Below are 17,814 nucleotides of genomic sequence, written 5' to 3'. Positions count from 1 at the left end.
ATTTACCCATTGCACCAGTTAACTGCTGAATGATACAGGACTCCTTAAAACATATCTCTAACATATAAGGTCAAATATCCAGGTCATGCATCTATTTAGTTAAATGGTTCAAATCAAAGTATGAAGACTACAGCTAGCAGCAGGCCGAAATAGCTCAGTTGGGAGAGCGTTAGACTGAATATCTAAAGGTCCCTGGTTCAATCCTGGTTTTCGGCACTGTTGAGAGGTTCCTTGTTTCTCACAAACTAAGTCTTGTAATCAGCTGTAAGACTTTTTTCTCTATCAACATTTTTATCAACTGATCTACAAAATGATCAATTCAACATAGACGTTGCTTTCTGTCCTCCTTTTAAACTTTCTTCCACCTATCTTGCCTTCAGGTTTGACTATAAATGTTTCCCATTTCGTCCTTTTTTGTAAAGTAAACTCTTGTCTGCATCACATTCCACTTCCCCTTGAACACAGATGTCAGTAGTCAGATGACATTGCTTACCTACTCATGCCAAATATATCTGGGTAATATAGTGCTAGTCCATTCAGAGTTAAAAAAACACCTACCTAACCTGGATCCCAAAAATGCTATTTACCCATTGTACCAGTTAACTGCGGATTGATACAAGACTCCTTAAAATATATCTCTACCATATGAGGTTAAAAATCCAGGTCCTGCATCTATTTTGTTAAATGGTTCAAATTAAAGTATGAAGACCCCAGCTATCAGAAGGCCGAAATAGCTCAGTTGGGAGAGTGTTAGACTGAGGATCTAAAGGTCCCTGGTTCAATCCCGGGTTTCGGCAAAGTTGAGAGGTTCCTTGCTTCTAACAAAAAAGGTCTTGGAATCAGCTGTAGTACGTTTTCTCTATTCATCAAATGTTTTCCAACTGATCGACAACACAATCAATTTAACATAGACTTTGCTTTATGTCCTCCTTCTAAACTTGCTTCCACCTCTCTTACCTTCAGGTTTGACAATGAATATTTCCCATTTCATGCTTTTTTGTAAAGTAAACTCTTGTCTGCATTACCTTCCACTTCCCCTTGAACACAGATGTCAGTAGTCAGATGACATTGCTTACCTACTCATGCCAAATATATCTGGGTAATATAGTGCTAGTCCATTCAGAGTTAAAAAAACAACTACCTAACCTGGATCCCAAAAATGCTATTTACCCATTGCACCAGTTAACTGCGAAATGATACAGGACTCCTTAAAACATATCTCTACCATATGAGGTTAAAAATCCAGGTCCTGCATCTATTTTGTTAAATGGTTCAAATTAAAGTATGAAGACCCCACCTATAAGAAGGCTGAAATAGCTTAGTTGGGAGAGCGTTAGACTGTAGATCTAAAGGTCCCTGTTTCAATCCCGGGTTTCGGCACAGTTGAGAGGTTCCTTACTTCTAACAAAATAGGTCTTGGAATCAGCTGTAGTACTTTTTCTCTATTCATCAAATTTTTTCCAACTGATCTACAACACAATCAATTTAACATAGACTTTGCTTTATGTCCTCCTTCTAGACTTGCTTCCACCTCTCTTGCCTTCAGGTTTGGTTATGAATGTTTCCAATGTTATGCTTTTTTGTAAAGTAAACTCTGGTCTGCATTACCTACCACTTCCCCTTGAACACAGATGTCAGTGGTCAGATGACATTGCTTACCTACTCAGGCAAAATACGTCTGGGTAATATAGTGCTAGTCCATTCGGAGTTAAAAAAAAATGACCTAACCTGGATCCCAAAAATATTATTTACCCATTGCAGCAGTTAACTGCTGAATGATACAGGACTCCTAAAACATATCTCTAACATATAAGGTCAAATATCCAGGTCATGCATCTATTTTGTTAAATGGTTCAAAACAAAGTATGAAGACTACAGCTAGCAGGAGGCCGAAATAGCTTAGTTGGGAGAGTGTTAGACTGAAGATCTGAAGGTTCCAGGTTCAATCCCGGGTTTCGGCACTGTTGAGAGGTTCCTTGCTTCTCACAAAATAAGTCTTGGAATCAGCTGTAGTACTTTTTTCTCTATCAACATTTTTATCAACTGATCTACAAAATGATCAATTCAACATAGACTTTGCTTTCTGTCCTCCTTTTAAACTTTCTTCCACCTATCTTGCCTTCAGGTTTGACTATGAATGTTTCCCATTTCGTCCTTTTTTGTAAAGTAAATTCTTGTCTGCATCACATTCCACTTCCCCCTGAACACAGATGTCAGTAGTCAGATGACATTGCTTACCTACTCATGCCAAATATATCTGGGTAATATAGTGCTAGTCCATTCAGAGTTAAAAAAACAACTACCTAACCTGGATCCCAAAAATGCTATTTACCCATTGCACCAGTTAACTGCGGAATGATACAGGACTCCTTAAAACATATCTCTACCATATGAGGTTAAAAATCCAGGTCCTGCATCTATTTTGTTAAATGGTTCAAATTAAAGTATGAAGACCCCACCTATCAGAAGGCTGAAATAGCTTAGTTGGGAGAGCATTAGACTGAAGATCTAAAGGTCCCTGTTTCAATCCCGGTATTCGGCACAGTTGAGAGGTTCCTTACTTCTAACAAAATAGGTCTTGGAATCAGCTGTAGTACTTTTTCTCTATTCATCAAATTTTTTCCAACTGATCTACAACACAATCAATTTAACATAGACTTTGCTTTATGTCCTCCTTCTAGACTTGCTTCCACCTCTCTTGCCTTCAGGTTTGATTATGAATGTTTCCCATGTCATGCTTTTTTGTAAAGTAAACTCTGGTCTGCATTACCTTCCACTTCCCCTTGAACACAGATGTCAGTGGTCAGATGACATTGCTTACCTACTCAGGCAAAATACGTCTGGGTAATATAGTGCTAGTCCATTCGGAGTTAAAAAAAAAATGACCTAACCTGGATCCCAAAAATATTATTTACCCATTGCACCAGTTAACTGCTGAATGATACAGGACTCCTTAAAACATATCTCTAACATATAAGGTCAAATATCCAGGTCATGCATCTATTTTGTTAAATAGTTCAAAACAAAGTATGAAGACTACAGCTAGCAGGAGGCCGAAATAGCTTATTTGGGAGAGCGTTAGACTGAAGATCTGAAGGTCCCAGGTTCAATCCCGGGTTTCGGCACTGTTGAGAGGTTCCTTGCTTCTCACAAAATAAGTCTTGGAATCAGCTGTAGTACTTTTTTCTCTGTCAACATTTTTATCAACTGATCTACAAAATGATCAATTCAACATAGACTTTGCTTTCTGTCCTCCTTTTAAACTTTCTTCCACCTATCTTGCCTTCAGGTTTGACTATGAATGTTTCCCATTTCGTCCTTTTTTGTAAAGTAAACTCTTGCCTGCATCACATTCCACTTCCCCTTGAACACAGATGTCAGTAGTCAGATGACATTGCTTACCTACTCATGCCAAATATATCTGGGTAATATAGTGCTAGTCCATTCAGAGTTAAAAAAACAACTACCTAACTTGGATCCCAAAAATGCTATTTACCCATTGCACCAGTTAATTGCGGAATGATACAATGCTCCTTAAAACATATCTCTACCATATGAGGTTAAAAATCCAGGTCCTGCATCTATTTTGTTAAATGGTTTAAATTAAAGTATGAAGACCACAGATATAAACAGGCCGAAATAGTTCAGTTGGGAGAGCATTAGACTGAAGATCTAAAGGTCCCGGGTTCCATCCCGGGTTTCGGCACAGTTGAGAGGTTCCTTGCTTCTAACAAAATAGGTCTTGGAATCAGCTGTAGTACTTTTTTCTCTATCAACATTTTTATCAACTGATCTACAAAATGATCAGTTCAACATAGACTTTGCTTTCTGTCCTCCTTTTAAACTTTCTTCCACCTATCTTGCCTTCAGGTTTGACTATGAATGTTTCCCATTTCGCCCTTTTTTGTGCAGTAAACTCTTGTCTGCATCACATTCCACTTCCCCTTGAACACAGATGTCAGTAGTCAGATGACATTGCTTACCTACTCATGCCAAATATATCTGGGTAATATAGTGCTAGTCCATTCAGAGTTAAGAAAAACAAATACCTAACCTGGATCCCAAAAATGCTATTTACCCATTGTACCAGTTAACTGCGGATTGATACAGGACTCCTTAAAACATATCTCTACCATATGAGGTTAAAAATCCAGGTCCTGCATCTATTTTGTTAAATGGTTCAAATTAAAGTATGAAGACCCCAGCTATAAGAAGGCAGAAATAGCTCAGTTGGGAGAGCGTTAGACTGAAGATCTAAAGGTCCCTGGTTCAATCCCGGGTTTCGGCAAAGTTGAGAGGTTCCTTGCTTCTAACAAAATAGGTCTTGGAATCAGCTGTAGTACTTTTTCTCTATTCATCAAATTTTTTCCAACTGATCTACAACACAATCAATTTAACATAGACTTTGCTTTATGTCCTCCTTCTAGACTTGCTTCCACCTCTCTTGCCTTCAGGTTTGACTATGAATGTTTCCCATGTCATGCTTTTTTGTAAAGTAAACTCTGGTCTGCATTACCTTCCACTTCCCCTTGAACACAGATGTCAGTGGTCAGATGACATTGCTTACCTACTCAGGCAAAATACGTCTGGGTAATATAGTGCTAGTCCATTTGGAGTTAAAAAAAAAATGACCTAACCTGGATCCCAAAAATATGATTTACCCATTGCACCAGTTAACTGCTGAATGATACAGGACTCCTTAAAACATATCTCTAACATATAAGGTCAAATATCCAGGTCATGCATCTATTTTGTTAAATGGTTCAAATCAAAGTATGAAGACTACAGCTAGCAGGAGGCTGAAATAGCTCAGTTGGGAGAGCGTTAGACTGAAGATCTAAAGGTCCCAGGTTCAATCCTGGGTTTTGGCACTGTTGAGAGGTTCGTTGCTTCTCACAAAATAAGTCTTGGAATCAGCTGTGGTACTTTTTTCTCTATCAACATTTTTATCAACTGATTTACAAAATGATCAATTCAACATAGACTTTGCTTTCTGTCCTCCTTTTAAACTTTCTTCCACCTATCTTGCCTTCAGGTTTGACTATGAATGTTTCCCATTTCGTCCTTTTTTGTAAAGTAAACTCTTGTCTGCATCACATTCCCCTTCCCCTTGAACACAGATGTCAGTAGTCAGATGACATTGCCTACCTACTCATGCCAAATATATCTGGGTAATATAGTGCTAGTCCATTCAGAGTTAAAAAAACAACTACCTAACCTGGATCCCAAAAATGCTATTTACCCATTGCACCAGTTAACTGCGGAATGATACAGGACTCCTTAAAACATATCTCTACCATATGAGGTTAAAAATCCAGGTCCTGCATCTATTTTGTTAAATGGTTCAAATTAAAGTATGAAGACCCCACCTATCAGAAGGCCGAAATAGCTTAGTTGTGAGAGCGTTAGACTGAAGATCTAAAGGTCCCTGTTTCAATCCCGGGTTTCGGCACAGTTGAGAGGTTCCTTGCTTCTAACAAAATAGGTCTTGGAATCAGCTGTAGTACTTTTTTCTCTATCAACATTTTTATCAACTGATCTACAAAATGATCAATTCAACATAGACTTTGCTTTCTGTCCTTCTTTTAAACTTTCTTCCACCTATCTTACCTTCAGGTTTGACTATGAATGTTTCCCATTTCGTCCTTTTTTTTAAAGTAAACTCTTGTCTGCATCACATTCCACTCCCCCTTGAACACAGATGTCAGTAGTCAGATGACATTGCTTACCTACTCATGCCAAATGTATCTGGGTAATATAGTGCTAGTCCATTCAGAGTTAAAAAAATAACTACCTAACCTGGATCCCAAAAATTTTATTTACCCATTGCACCAGTTAACTGGGGAATGATACAGGACTCCTTGAAACATATCTCTACCATATGAGGTTAAAAATCCAGGTCCTGCATCTATTTTGTTAAATGGTTCAAATTAAAGTATGAAGACCCCACCTATCAGAAGGCCGAAATAGCTTAGTTGTGAGAGCATTAGACTGAAAATCTAAAGGTCCCTGGTTCAATCCCGGGTTTCGGCACAGTTGAGAGGTTCCTTGCATCTAACAAAATAGGTCTTGGAATCACCTGTAGTACTTTTTCTCTATTCATCAAATTTTTTCCAACTGATCTACAACACAATCAATTTAACATAGACTTTGCTTTATGTCCTCCTTCTAAACTTGCTTCCACCTCTCTTACCTTCAGGTTTGACAATGAATATTTCCCATTTCATGCTTTTTTGTAAAGTAAACTCTTGTCTGCATTACCTTCCACTTCCCCTTGAACACAGATGTCAGTAGTCAGATGACATTGCTTACCTACTCATGCCAAATATATCTGGGTAATATAGTGCTAGTCCATTCAGAGTTAAAAAAACAACTACCTAACCTGGATCCCAAAAATGCTATTTACCCATTGCACCAGTTAACTGGGGAATGATACAGGACTCCTTAAAACATATCTCTACCATATGAGGTTAAAAATCCAGGTCCTGCATCTATTTTGTTAAATGGTTCAAATTAAAGTATGAAGACCCCAGCTATCAGAAGGCCGAAATAGCTCAGTTGGGAGAGTGTTAGACTTAAGATCTAAAGGTCTCTGGTTCAATCCCGGGTTTCGGCACAGTTGACAGGTTCCTTGCTTCTAACAAAATAGGTCGTGGAATCAGCTGTAGTACTTTTTCTCTATTCCTCAAATTTTTTCCCACTGATCTACAAAATGATCAATTCAACATAGACGTTGCTTTCTGTCCTCCTTTTTAACTTGCTTCCACCTCTCTTGCCTTCAGGTTTGATTATGAATGTTTCCCATGTCATGCTTTTTTGTAAAGTAAACTCTGGTCTGCATCACATTCCACTTCCCCTTGAACACAGATGTCAGTAGTAAGATGACATTGCTTACCTACTCATGCCAAATATATCTGGGTAATATAGTGCTAGTCCATTCAGAGTTAAAAAAACAACTACCTAACCTGGATCTCAAAAATGCTATTTACCCATTGCACCAGTTAACTGTGGAATGATACAGGACTCCTTAAAACATATTTCTACCATATGAGGTTAAAAATCCAGGTCCTGCATCTATTTTGTTAAATGGTTCAAATTAAAGTATGAAGACCCCAGCTATCAGAAGGCCGAAATAGCTCAGTTGGGAGAGCGTTAGACTGAAGATCTAAAGGTCCCTGGTTCAATCCTGGGTTTCGGCACAGATGAGAGGTTCCTTGCTTCTAACAAAATAGGTCTTGGAATCAGCTGTAGTACTTTTTCTCTATTCATCAAATTTTTTCCAACTGATCTACAACACATTCAATTTAACATAGACTTTGCTTTATGTCCTCCTTCTAAACTTGCTTCCACCTCTCTTACCTTCAGGTTTGACAATGAATATTTCCCATTTCATGCTTTTTTGTAAAGTAAACTCTTGTCTGCCTTACCTTCCACTTCCCCTTGAACACAGATGTCAGTAGTCAGATGACATTGCTTACCTACTCATGCCAAATACGTCTGGGTAATATAGTGCTAGTCCATTCGGAGTGAAAAAAAAAAATTACCTAACCTGGATCCCAAAAATATTATTTACCCATTGCACCAGTTAATTGCGGAATGATACAGGACTCCTTAAAACATATCTCTACCATGTGAGGTTAAAAATCCAGGTCCTGCATCTATTTCGTTAAATGGTTTAAATTAAAGTATGAAGACCACAGTAATAAGCAGGCCGAAATAGGTCAGTTGGGAGAGCGTTAGACTGAAGATCTAAAGGTCCCTGCTTCAATCCCGGGTTTCGGCACAGTTGAGAGGTTCCTTGCTTCTAACAAAATATGTCTTGTAATCAGCTGTAGTACTTTTTTCTCTATCAACATTTTCATCAACTGATCTACAAAATGATCAATTCAACATAGACTTTGCTTTCTGTCCTCCTTTTAAACTTTCTTCCACCTATCTTGCCTTAAGGTTTGACTATGAATGTTTCCCATTTCGTCCTTTTTTGTAAAGTAAACTCTTGTCTGCATCACATTCCACTTCCCCTTGAACACAGATGTCAGTAGTCAGATGACATTGCTTACCTACTCATGCCAAATATATCTGGGTAATATAGTGCTAGTCCATTCAGAGTTAAAAAAACAACTACCTAACCTGGATCCCAAAAATGCTATTTACCCATTGCACCAGTTAACTGCGGAATGATACAGGACTCCTTAAAACATATCTTTACCATATGAGGTTAAAAATCCCGGTCCTGCATCTATTTTGTTAAATGGTTCAAATTAAAGTATGAAGACCCCACCTATTAGAAGGCCGCAATAGCTTAGTTGGGAGAGCGTTAGACTGAAGATCTAAAGGTCCCTGTTTCAATCCCGGGTTTCGGCACAGTTGAGAGGTTCCTTGCTTCTAACAAAATAGGTCTTGGAATCAGCTGTAGTACTTTTTTCTCTATCAACATTTTTATCAACTGATCTACAAAATGATCAATTCAACATAGACTTTGCTTTCTGTCCTCCTTTTAAACTTTCTTCCACCTATCTTGCCTTCAGGTTTGACTATGAATGTTTCCCATTTCGTCCTTTTTTGTAAAGTAAACTCTTGTCTGCATCACATTCCACTTCCCCTTGAACACAGATGTCAGTAGTCAGATGACATTGCTTACCTACTCATGCCAAATATATCTGGGTAATATAGTGCTAGTCCATTCAGAGTTAAAAAAACAACTACCTAACCTGGATCCCAAAAATGCTATTTACCCATTGCACCAGTTAACTGCGGAATGATACAGGACTCCTTAAAACATATCTCTACCATATGAGGTTAAAAATCCAGGTACTGCATCTATTTTGTTAAATGGTTCAAATTAAAGTATGAAGACCCCACCTATCAGAAGGCTGAAATAGCTTAGTTGGGAGAGCGTTAGACTGAAGATCTAAATGTCCCTGTTTCAATCCCGGGTTTCGGCACAGTTGAGAGGTTCCTTACTTCTAACAAAATAGGTCTTGGAATCAGCTGTAGTACTTTTTCTCTATTCATTAAATTTTTTCCAACTGATCTACAACACAATCAATTTAACATAGACTTTGCTTTATGTCCTCCTTCTAGACTTGCTTCCACCTCTCTTGCCTTCAGGTTTGATTATGAATATTTCCCATGTCATGCATTTTTGTAAAGTAAACTCTGGTCTGCATTACCTTCCACTTCCCCTTGAACACAGATGTCAGTGGTCAGATGACATTGCTTACCTACTCAGGCAAAATACGTCTGGGTAATATAGTGCTAGTCCATTCGGAGTTAAAAAAAAAAATGACCTAACCTGGATCCCAAAAATATTATTTACCCATTACACCAGTTAACTGCTGAATGATACAGGACTCCTTAAAACATATCTCTAACATATAAGGTCAAATATCCAGGTCATGCATCTATTTTGTTAAATGGTTCAAAACAAAGTATGAAGACTACAGCTAGCAGGAGGCCGAAATAGCTTAGTTGGGAGAGCGTTAGACTGAAGATCTGAATGTCCCAGGTTCAATCCCGGGTTTCGTCAAAGTTGAGAGGTTCCTTGCTTCTAACAAAATAAGTCTTGGAATCAGCTGTAGTACTTTTTCTCTATTCATCAAATGTTTTCCAACTGATCTACAACACAATCAATTTAACATAGACTTTGCTTTATGTCCTCCTTCTAAACTTGCTTCCACCTCTCTTACCTTCAGGTTTGACAATGAATATTTCCCATTTCATGCTTTTTTGTAAAGTAAACTCTTGTCTGCATTACCTTCCACTTCCCCTTGAACACAGATGTCAGTAGTCAGATGACATTGCTTACCTACTCATGCCAAATATATCTGGGTAATATAGTGTTAGTCCATTCAGAGTTAAAAAAACAACTACCTAACCTGGATCGCAAAAATGCTATTTACCCATTGCACCAGTTAATTGTGGAATGATACAGGACTCCTTAAAACATATCTCTACCATATTAGGTTAAAAATCCAGGTCCTGCATCTATTTTGTTAAATGGTTTAAATTAAAGTATGAAGACAACAGCTATAAGCAGGCCGAAATAGCTCAGTTGGGACAGCGTTATACTGAAGATCTTAAGGTCACTGGTTCAATCCCGGGTTTCGGCACAGTTGAGAGGTTCCTTGCTTCTAACAAAATAGGTCTTGGAATCAGCTGTAGTACTTTTTTCTCTATCAACATTTTTATCAACTGATCTACAAAATGATCAATTCAACATAGACGTTGCTTTCTGTCCTCCTGTTTAACTTTCTTCCACCTATCTTGCCTTCAGGTTTGACTATGAATGTTTCCCATTTCGTCCTTCTTTGTAAAGTAAATTCTTGTCTGCATCACATTCCACTTCCCCTTGAACACAGATGTCAGTAGTCAGATGACATTGCTTACCTACTCATGCCAAATATATCTGGGCAATATTGTGCTAGTCCATTCAGAGTTAAAAAAACAACTACCTAACCTGGATCCCAAAAATGCTATTGGAAAGGGGCGACCATTTGGTCCCCCCGAACGTATGGTAGAGTACCACGATCCCCCCGGGAAGCCATCTTGGACGGGAGGCGAGTCTCGGCTGGTATGCCCGAAGCGGCGTAGCCGGGGCGCGCCTTTTTCCCGCCCTGGAGTGGGTTGTCCTAGACACTGACGCGGCCGGCCACGCCCTCGGAGGCAGGCGGGGGCGGGTTTACGCCCGCCCGAAGACGGATAAAAGGAGCAACAAGCCAAGAAAGCATCCTCTTGTTCCTGTGCTCTGAAGCTGCACCTCCCCGCTGCACGTGAGCTCGAGACGGAACGAAGAGCCAATTTTGAGCGTTGTAATCTTTCTTTTGTCTTACAGATATTCCGTTTGAGAATGCCCAAGAAAGTCGGAAAGCGGGTCGGTACCGATCAGATGCTCCGCATGCTCATGAAGGAGGTAACCGATTTGAAGAAGCAGATGGCGGCTAAGAACGGGGAGGGAGGACCGAAACGGCCTTTGCCAGGAGTAGTACCTGGTGGGAGAGGCAAGAGGTCCAGAAGGGGGGCACTTGGGGGGGAAACCCCGGTTCCTGATACCCCACTTGAGGAGCCAACACCGGTGCCGAAGGAGGGGAATCCGATCCCCGTGGTGGTCACCCCCGTGACCGGGGAAGATATGCCTCCTGAGTTAGCGGCACAATTGGCAGCGTGGTTGGGAACAGATAGCGAGGGCGCCACGGCTGACGACGCCCGGGCAGTAATGAGACAACTGCGGGAATCTAGAGAGGCTGCGAAGGCACCATCTTCTGTTACCCCGCCGGTTCCGGCGGCGGAAAATGCAACAGGCCCAGGTTCGGCGGCAAATGCAGCTTCTGGTTCAGGTAAGCGGCCATTGCCGATCGCGGGGGAGGGGTCTGTACCTTCACGAAGGGAGAAGGTGGCTCAGCATGTTCCACTGGAAATTAAGGAAAAGATTTGGGCGAATAAGTATGTGAACATTTTTTCTTTGCTTACCGACCATTACGAGATGGAGCATGTTAAGAGCCAAAAGGAGCTCATGCATCCGAGTGTTTGGCGCGCAAAAATGGCCGCCTTTAAGGTTGACGAAAACATTGGTACTTGGGGCAGAGCGTGGGGCATTTTTACCTCCATCATGGGCGAGCGCAGGCCCGAGTTGCTGACCGAGTTGCCTATTTATCAATCACGTATCATGGAGTATTCCGTATCGTACGGGGGCAATCAGTGGTTCTGCTATGACAATATTTTTAGAAAAGCTAAGGAACACGACCCAGTTCTGACTTGGGATTGTTTCGACTCCGTTTCATGGCAAAAAATGGAGAGTTCAGGAATGTTAAAAGTGCCATTGTCAGGGAGTAACGGGGGTGAATCTTCCCGCCAATACTCGGGGACACCCTTTCGGACGGGTGCAGGTAACGAGTACCACTCGAAGCCGAGTGGCAACGCAGGTAAAAGGGGGATTTGTTGGAATTTTAACAGAGGTAAATGTACGAGGCCCCAGGGGTCATGCAAGTTCAGACACGAATGTGGGGGGTGTGGGCAGCCATCCCATCCTGAGTCCATGTGCAGAGCCAGAACGGGTGATAACGGTGGTAAGGGAAGCGCCAAACAGGTCAGCAATAGTCAGAGGGGCGCCTTTACCTACTCCGATTGATACCATGGCAATGATTCCTTGGCTCAACGAATACCCGGATCATGCTTCCGCTGGGGTGTTGCGAAACGGGTTTTCATATGGTTTCCGCATCCCAGTGGGGGATTTTCAGGGTGTAGCAAACTGTAAGAATCAACTGTCGGTCTTGCAGCATACGGCGGTGGTACAGGTAAAGATTGGGAAGGAGGTGACTCGAGGTCGTGTCGCCGGCCCATTTGATTTGCCACCGGTTGTTAACTTTGTTTGTTCCCCTCTAGGGGTGGTCCCCAAGAAGGACCCGGGTGAGTTTCGGCTGATACATAACTTGTCAGCCCCACGTGGTCTTTCCGTGAATGACGCGATAGACCCGGAAGTGTGTTCGGTGCGGTACGCATCCTTCGATGAGGCCGTTGCCATGTTGAATCGCCTGGGGCCCGGTGCGCTGATGGCAAAATCAGACATCGAGTCAGCGTTCCGGTTGCTCCCGGTGCACCCAGACGATCAGCGCCTCCTTGGTTTTATGTTTCAGGGTCGCTATTACATGGATAGATGTATGCCAATGGGGTGCTCGATATCCTGTGCTTATTTCGAAAAGTTCAGTTGTTTTCTGCAATGGGTATTCACAAGGAAGACAGGTTTTCAGCATGTTATGCATTATCTCGATGACTTTCTGTTTTTGGGGGCAGCCGGGGATTCTGAGTGTGGACAGGCTTTACATGAATTTTGTGTCCTAATGAATCAATTCGGTGTGCCATTGGCGCCAGGTAAGACTGTGGGTCCCTCGACTTTGCTCGAGTTTCTGGGGATCGAGCTCGACTCGGAAGAAGGTTGTTTTAGATTACCCAAGGAAAAAGTGTTAAAATTCAGGTTATCCCTTGAAACATGTATTCGTGCAACGAAAGTAAACCTGCATCAATTGCAACAGGTGGTGGGTCAGTTGAATTTTGCCCTGAAAGTGATGCAAATGGCGCGCCCCTTTTCCCGCTCGATTGCACAAGCCATGGTCGGCCTGAAGGAAGGTCATCATCGCACGAGGCTCTCGGCAGAGGTTCGCCAGGACATGCGCATTTGGTTGGCATTTCTGGCGGATTTCAATGGTCGAATCGTCTGGAACAAACCAGCGGTGTCCTCCGAGGAGCTGGGGCTTTGGACAGACTCGGCGGGGAGTGTAGGTTTTGGTGCCATATTTGGTACACATTGGTCGGCTCAAAAATGGCCGTCATGGTGGCACGAGTGTGGGCTGACGAGTAACATTGCTTTTCTCGAACTTTTCCCTATTTTGGTAGCCCTGAAAACTTGGCCTGAGGGGTTCCGGGATCACTCTGTGGTGTTCTGGTCTGATAACATGACCGTGGTTGAGTGTATCAATAGTCAGGCAGCACGATGCAAATGGATTCTGAGGCTGCTCAAAGAAATTGTGTTATTGTGTATGCAATTGAATGTGCTATTTCGGGCAAAGCATGTGCCGGGGGTACTGAACCAAGCGGCTGATGCGCTTTCTCGTTTCCGTATGCAGGCCTTCTGGGGTTTTCTGCCCACAGCGGACCCGGTGGCGGCACCCTTTCCCGAAGCTCTCTGGTCTCTCGGTGCCCCGAACTACAAAACCTCGTGGGAGAGAGTTTAGCACCCAGGACGAGGAAGGCATATGAAGGGGCATTCCGTTCTTATTGGTCCTTTTTGGGTGCTGGTAGGGGGGAGCTTTGGGGCCAGGAAGAGTTTGTAGTAAAATTCTTGCTGTCTTTACATCAGGCAGGCAAATCAGTAGCTACGGCCCAGAGGCATCGGGCCGCCATTTCCTTTATGGCAAGGGCTCATGGGATCCAGGACCCGACAGCGTCTTTCGTTGTGCAGAAAGCGCTACGTGGGTGGCAACGCCTTGAGGGTCGCAGAGTAGATGAGAGGCACCCGATAGGTCTGGATAGGCTGACCCTGTTATTGTCCGTACTCCCGGCAACGTGTTCATCCCAGTACGAAGCGGTGTTATTCCGAGCTGCATTTGCGCTAGCATTCCATGGGGCTATGCGGGTAAGCGAATTAGTGGCGAAGAACAAGCAGGATACGATGGGGGGACTGTGCCGGGAGCACATTCAGGTCAGGGAGGAGACGATGACGGTCTCGTTTGTTAGGTCCAAAACCGATCAGGGTGCAATTGGGGACTGCATAATCATTCAGAGGATCCCCGGGTCTTCCATGTGCCCTGTGGTGTGCGTAGAGGAATATTTAGCACAGAGGGTGGCAGCATGGGGGGGGACCTTGTTGAGACACGCTGACGCCACCCCACTGACGAGGTTTCAGTTCCAGCTGGTGCTTGCGATGTCGATTTCGGCCGCGGGCTTGAACGTTTGGGGCGTTGGTCCTCGAACTGTTATAAAAGGTATGTGCGGTTGCACATGTTGTGAAGCTGTAATTAATGTACTCACGCTTCTTGTTTTTGTTTGGTTTTCAGTTGCGCAAGCTTACGAGGCGGGGCGGACTGTGCAATCGACCCGACACCTGGGGAACAGCGGTCAGACATCACCGGCTGCGAGAAAGGAGGTGTGGGTCGTGGGCCACTCATACGTGAGGCGTGCCGCGGACGTATTCAAAGCAGGTGACATGATTCACGTGGCTGGGGAATACGGGTACAGGGTGTCCTTCTACGGAAGGGGCGGGCTCTGTATTGACCAGTTTCAATCCTTTTTCGAGGGTTTGTTAGGGCGGACAAGGTCACCGCCGTCTATAATCATAGTCCATCTTGGGGACAACGATTTGGTGGCCACTGGTAGACGACTTCTTCTTGAGGCAATGCTTTCCACAGTAAGTTGGTTGGCAAGAAGAGTTCCAGGGTGCACAATTGCATGGTCCCATATGATCCCACGGAAAGTGTGGCGGGGGGCTATTTCGGTTTCTGCTCTGAAGCATTCCGTGAAGAAAATAAATAACAAGTTGAGTAGATTGTTTCGTTCAAATACACTGCATTCTGTTTCGCATGGTTGTATCAAAGGGGACAGTATGTATTTGGGGGATGGGGTTCATTTGTCCTGGGTGGGGAATGAGTTACTCATAGGAGACCTCATAGCTTGGCTAAAGAGTTTAAAACATGACCTTTAGGCAGGAGTTATTGTGGGGGGTCCGGATAGCCGGTCAACTATCCGGCCTGTGGCGGTAAGGTCATGATCGGTGAGCAGTAATTGGAAGATCCCTATGGGGGGGCGTCACCCATTACGGATGGGAGTGCTCGGGGGAGGTGGCCATTGGCCCCTCAACGGGGAGGCGGTCCCTTCTACGGATAGGCCACCGGAAGGAAAGGAAAGGTGGTCAAGGCCCCTTCCTGGATAGGAGGGGCTACGGGCCGTCCTGGGGAATTTCCCGGGGCCAGGACATCTGCGACGGCAGATGGGGTAAGTTGTGTGGGGTTCCGGAGGGGGTTTACGCTACCTTTTAGACACCTCACACGAGTCCTCGGACGACCGTTAAATGGCGTCGAGTTCATTGGGGCCCCCGTCAAGTCCAAGGGAAATTGGTAGATGCACTTGAGGTACGCCTCTGTGCGGTCGCTCCCCTCACAAGTGAGGGGGGTATTTCTGGTTTAGGGATCTGACACCGGTTACGACCTTGCCGTTGGCCCTTAACGTTAGGATGTACAATTTCAAGTCAAATGTTTTGTAGGATGATAGTTCGGCTAGGAGAACCTTTGTATTAGAGATCTGTTAAGGTTAGCCAAACATCGTAATGTGGAAATGAAATTGTACATAATATGAAACTGTTATTTTAATGTTTTGATGTTGTTTCATATTTTAATGAATACGGCCGGGAGGGTCAATCCCTCCCGCCTTCCAAAAGTTCAGAACTGTTTCCGGTTTCCCATCCTTGGGGATTGTGTTGAGAGGGGGTGGCGGGTATCTCAGCCATATGGAAAGGGGCGACCATTCGGTCCCCCCGAACGTATGGTAGAGTACCACGATCCCCCCGGGAAGCCATCTTGGGCGGGAGGCGAGTCTCGGCTGGTATGCCCGAAGCGGCGTAGCCGGGCGCGCCTTTTTCCTGCCCTGGAGTGGGTTGTCCTAGACACTGACGCGGCCGGCCACGCCCTCGGAGGCAGGCGGGGACGGGTTTACGCCCGCCCGAAGACGGATAAAAGGAGCAACAAGCCAAGAAAGCATCCTCTTGTTCCTGTGCTCTGAAGCTGCACCTCCCCGCTGCACGTGAGCTCGAGACGGAACGAAGAGCCAATTTTGACCCACCCACCAGCCCCTGAGGACAGCTAGTTGTTTTAATAAAGTTTCAATGTGGTAATTCTATTTCTTGCAGGTTGTGATGATTATCGTGATATTTTGAGTGTGCAATAAAGAATGGTCATTTTCAGTATGCTTTTTCTTTTGCAATAAAGTAATTCTGCACTAGTGTTGATCAGTAATCATGCTTGTAATAGTTATGATTGTTTTATAATTCAGTAATTTAGGTAAATTGTCGTATTTATTTTGGTCGGGCGGTAAGGTCATGATCGGTGAGCAGTAATTGGAAGATGCCTATGGGGGGGCGTCACCCATTACGGATGGGAGCGCTCGGGGGAGGTGGCCATTGGCCCCTCAACGGGGAGGCGGTCCCTTCTAAGGATAGGCCGCTGGAAGGAAAGGAAAGGTGGTCAAGGCCCCTTCCTGGATAGGAGGGGCTACGGGCCCTCCTGGGGAATTTCCCGGGGCCAGGACATCTGCGACGGCAGATGGGGTAAGTTGTGTGGGGTTCGGGAGGGGGTTTACGCTACCTTTTAGACACCTCACACGAGTCCTCGGACGACCGTTAAATGGCGTCGAGTTCATTGGGGCCCCCGTCAAGTCCAAGGGAAATTGGTAGATGCACTTGAGGTACGCCTCTGTGCGGTCGCTCCTCTCACAAGTGAGGGGGGTATTTCTGGTTTAGGGATCTGACACCGGTTACGACCTTGCCGTTGGCCCTTAACGTTAGGATGTACAATTTCAAGTCAAATGTTTTGTAGGATGATAGTTCGGCTAGGAGAACCTTTGTATTAGAGATCTGTTAAGGTTAGCCAAACATCGTAATGTGGAAATGAAATTGTACATAATATGAAACTGTTATTTTAATGTTTTGATTTTGTTTCATATTTTAATAAATACGGCCGGGAGGGTCACTCCCTCCCGCCTTCCAAAAGTTCAGAACTGTTTCCGGTTTCCCATCCTTGGGGATTGTGTTGAGAGGGGGTGGCGGGTATCTCAGCCATATTACCCATTGCACCAGTTAACTGCGGAATGATACAGGACTCCTTAAAACATATCTCTACCATATGAGGTTAAAAATCCAGGTCCTGCATCTATTTTGTTAAATGGTTCAAATTAAAGTATGAAGACCCCACCTATCAGAAGGCTGAAATAGCTTAGTTGGGAGAGCGTTAGACTGTAGATCTAAAGGTCCCTGTTTCAATCCCGGGTTTCGGCACAGTTGAGAGGTTCCTTACTTCTAACAAAATAGGTCTTGGAATCAGCTGTAGTACTTTTTCTCTATTCATCAAATTTTTTCCAACTGATCTACAACACAATCAATTTAACATAGACTTTGCTTTATGTCCTCCTTCTAGACTTGCTTCCACCTCTCTTGCCTTCAGGTTTGATTATGAATGTTTCCCATGTCATGCTTTTTTGTAAAGTAAACTCTGGTCTGCATTACCTTCCACTTCCCCTTGAACACAGATGTCAGTGGTCAGATGACATTGCTTA

The 17,814-nt window shown here is 43.8% G+C and overlaps 4 non-coding genes across 4 annotated transcripts; all 4 read left to right on the top strand.

Moving 5' to 3' along the window:
- Window positions 1–724: 724 nt before the first annotated feature.
- TRNAL-GAG (transfer RNA leucine (anticodon GAG)) lies at window positions 725–797 on the top strand. Its single transcript has one exon. It is a non-coding gene; the product is annotated as a tRNA-Leu (tRNA).
- Window positions 798–1,307: 510 nt separating this feature from the next.
- TRNAY-GUA (transfer RNA tyrosine (anticodon GUA)) lies at window positions 1,308–1,380 on the top strand. The gene has a single exon. It is a non-coding gene; the product is annotated as a tRNA-Tyr (tRNA).
- Window positions 1,381–6,543: 5,163 nt separating this feature from the next.
- On the top strand, window positions 6,544–6,616 carry TRNAL-UAA (transfer RNA leucine (anticodon UAA)). The gene has a single exon. It is a non-coding gene; the product is annotated as a tRNA-Leu (tRNA).
- Window positions 6,617–17,463: 10,847 nt separating this feature from the next.
- TRNAY-GUA (transfer RNA tyrosine (anticodon GUA)) lies at window positions 17,464–17,536 on the top strand. Its single transcript has one exon. It is a non-coding gene; the product is annotated as a tRNA-Tyr (tRNA).
- The last annotated feature ends 278 nt before the right edge of the window (window positions 17,537–17,814 follow it).

This window comes from Lissotriton vulgaris, chromosome 8, assembly GCF_964263255.1.
Source record: "Lissotriton vulgaris chromosome 8, aLisVul1.2, whole genome shotgun sequence".
Classification (NCBI taxonomy): Eukaryota; Metazoa; Chordata; class Amphibia; order Caudata; family Salamandridae; genus Lissotriton; species Lissotriton vulgaris.
The sequence above is the reverse complement of the archived record's forward strand: the minus strand, read 5'-3'. Positions and strand labels throughout refer to the sequence as shown.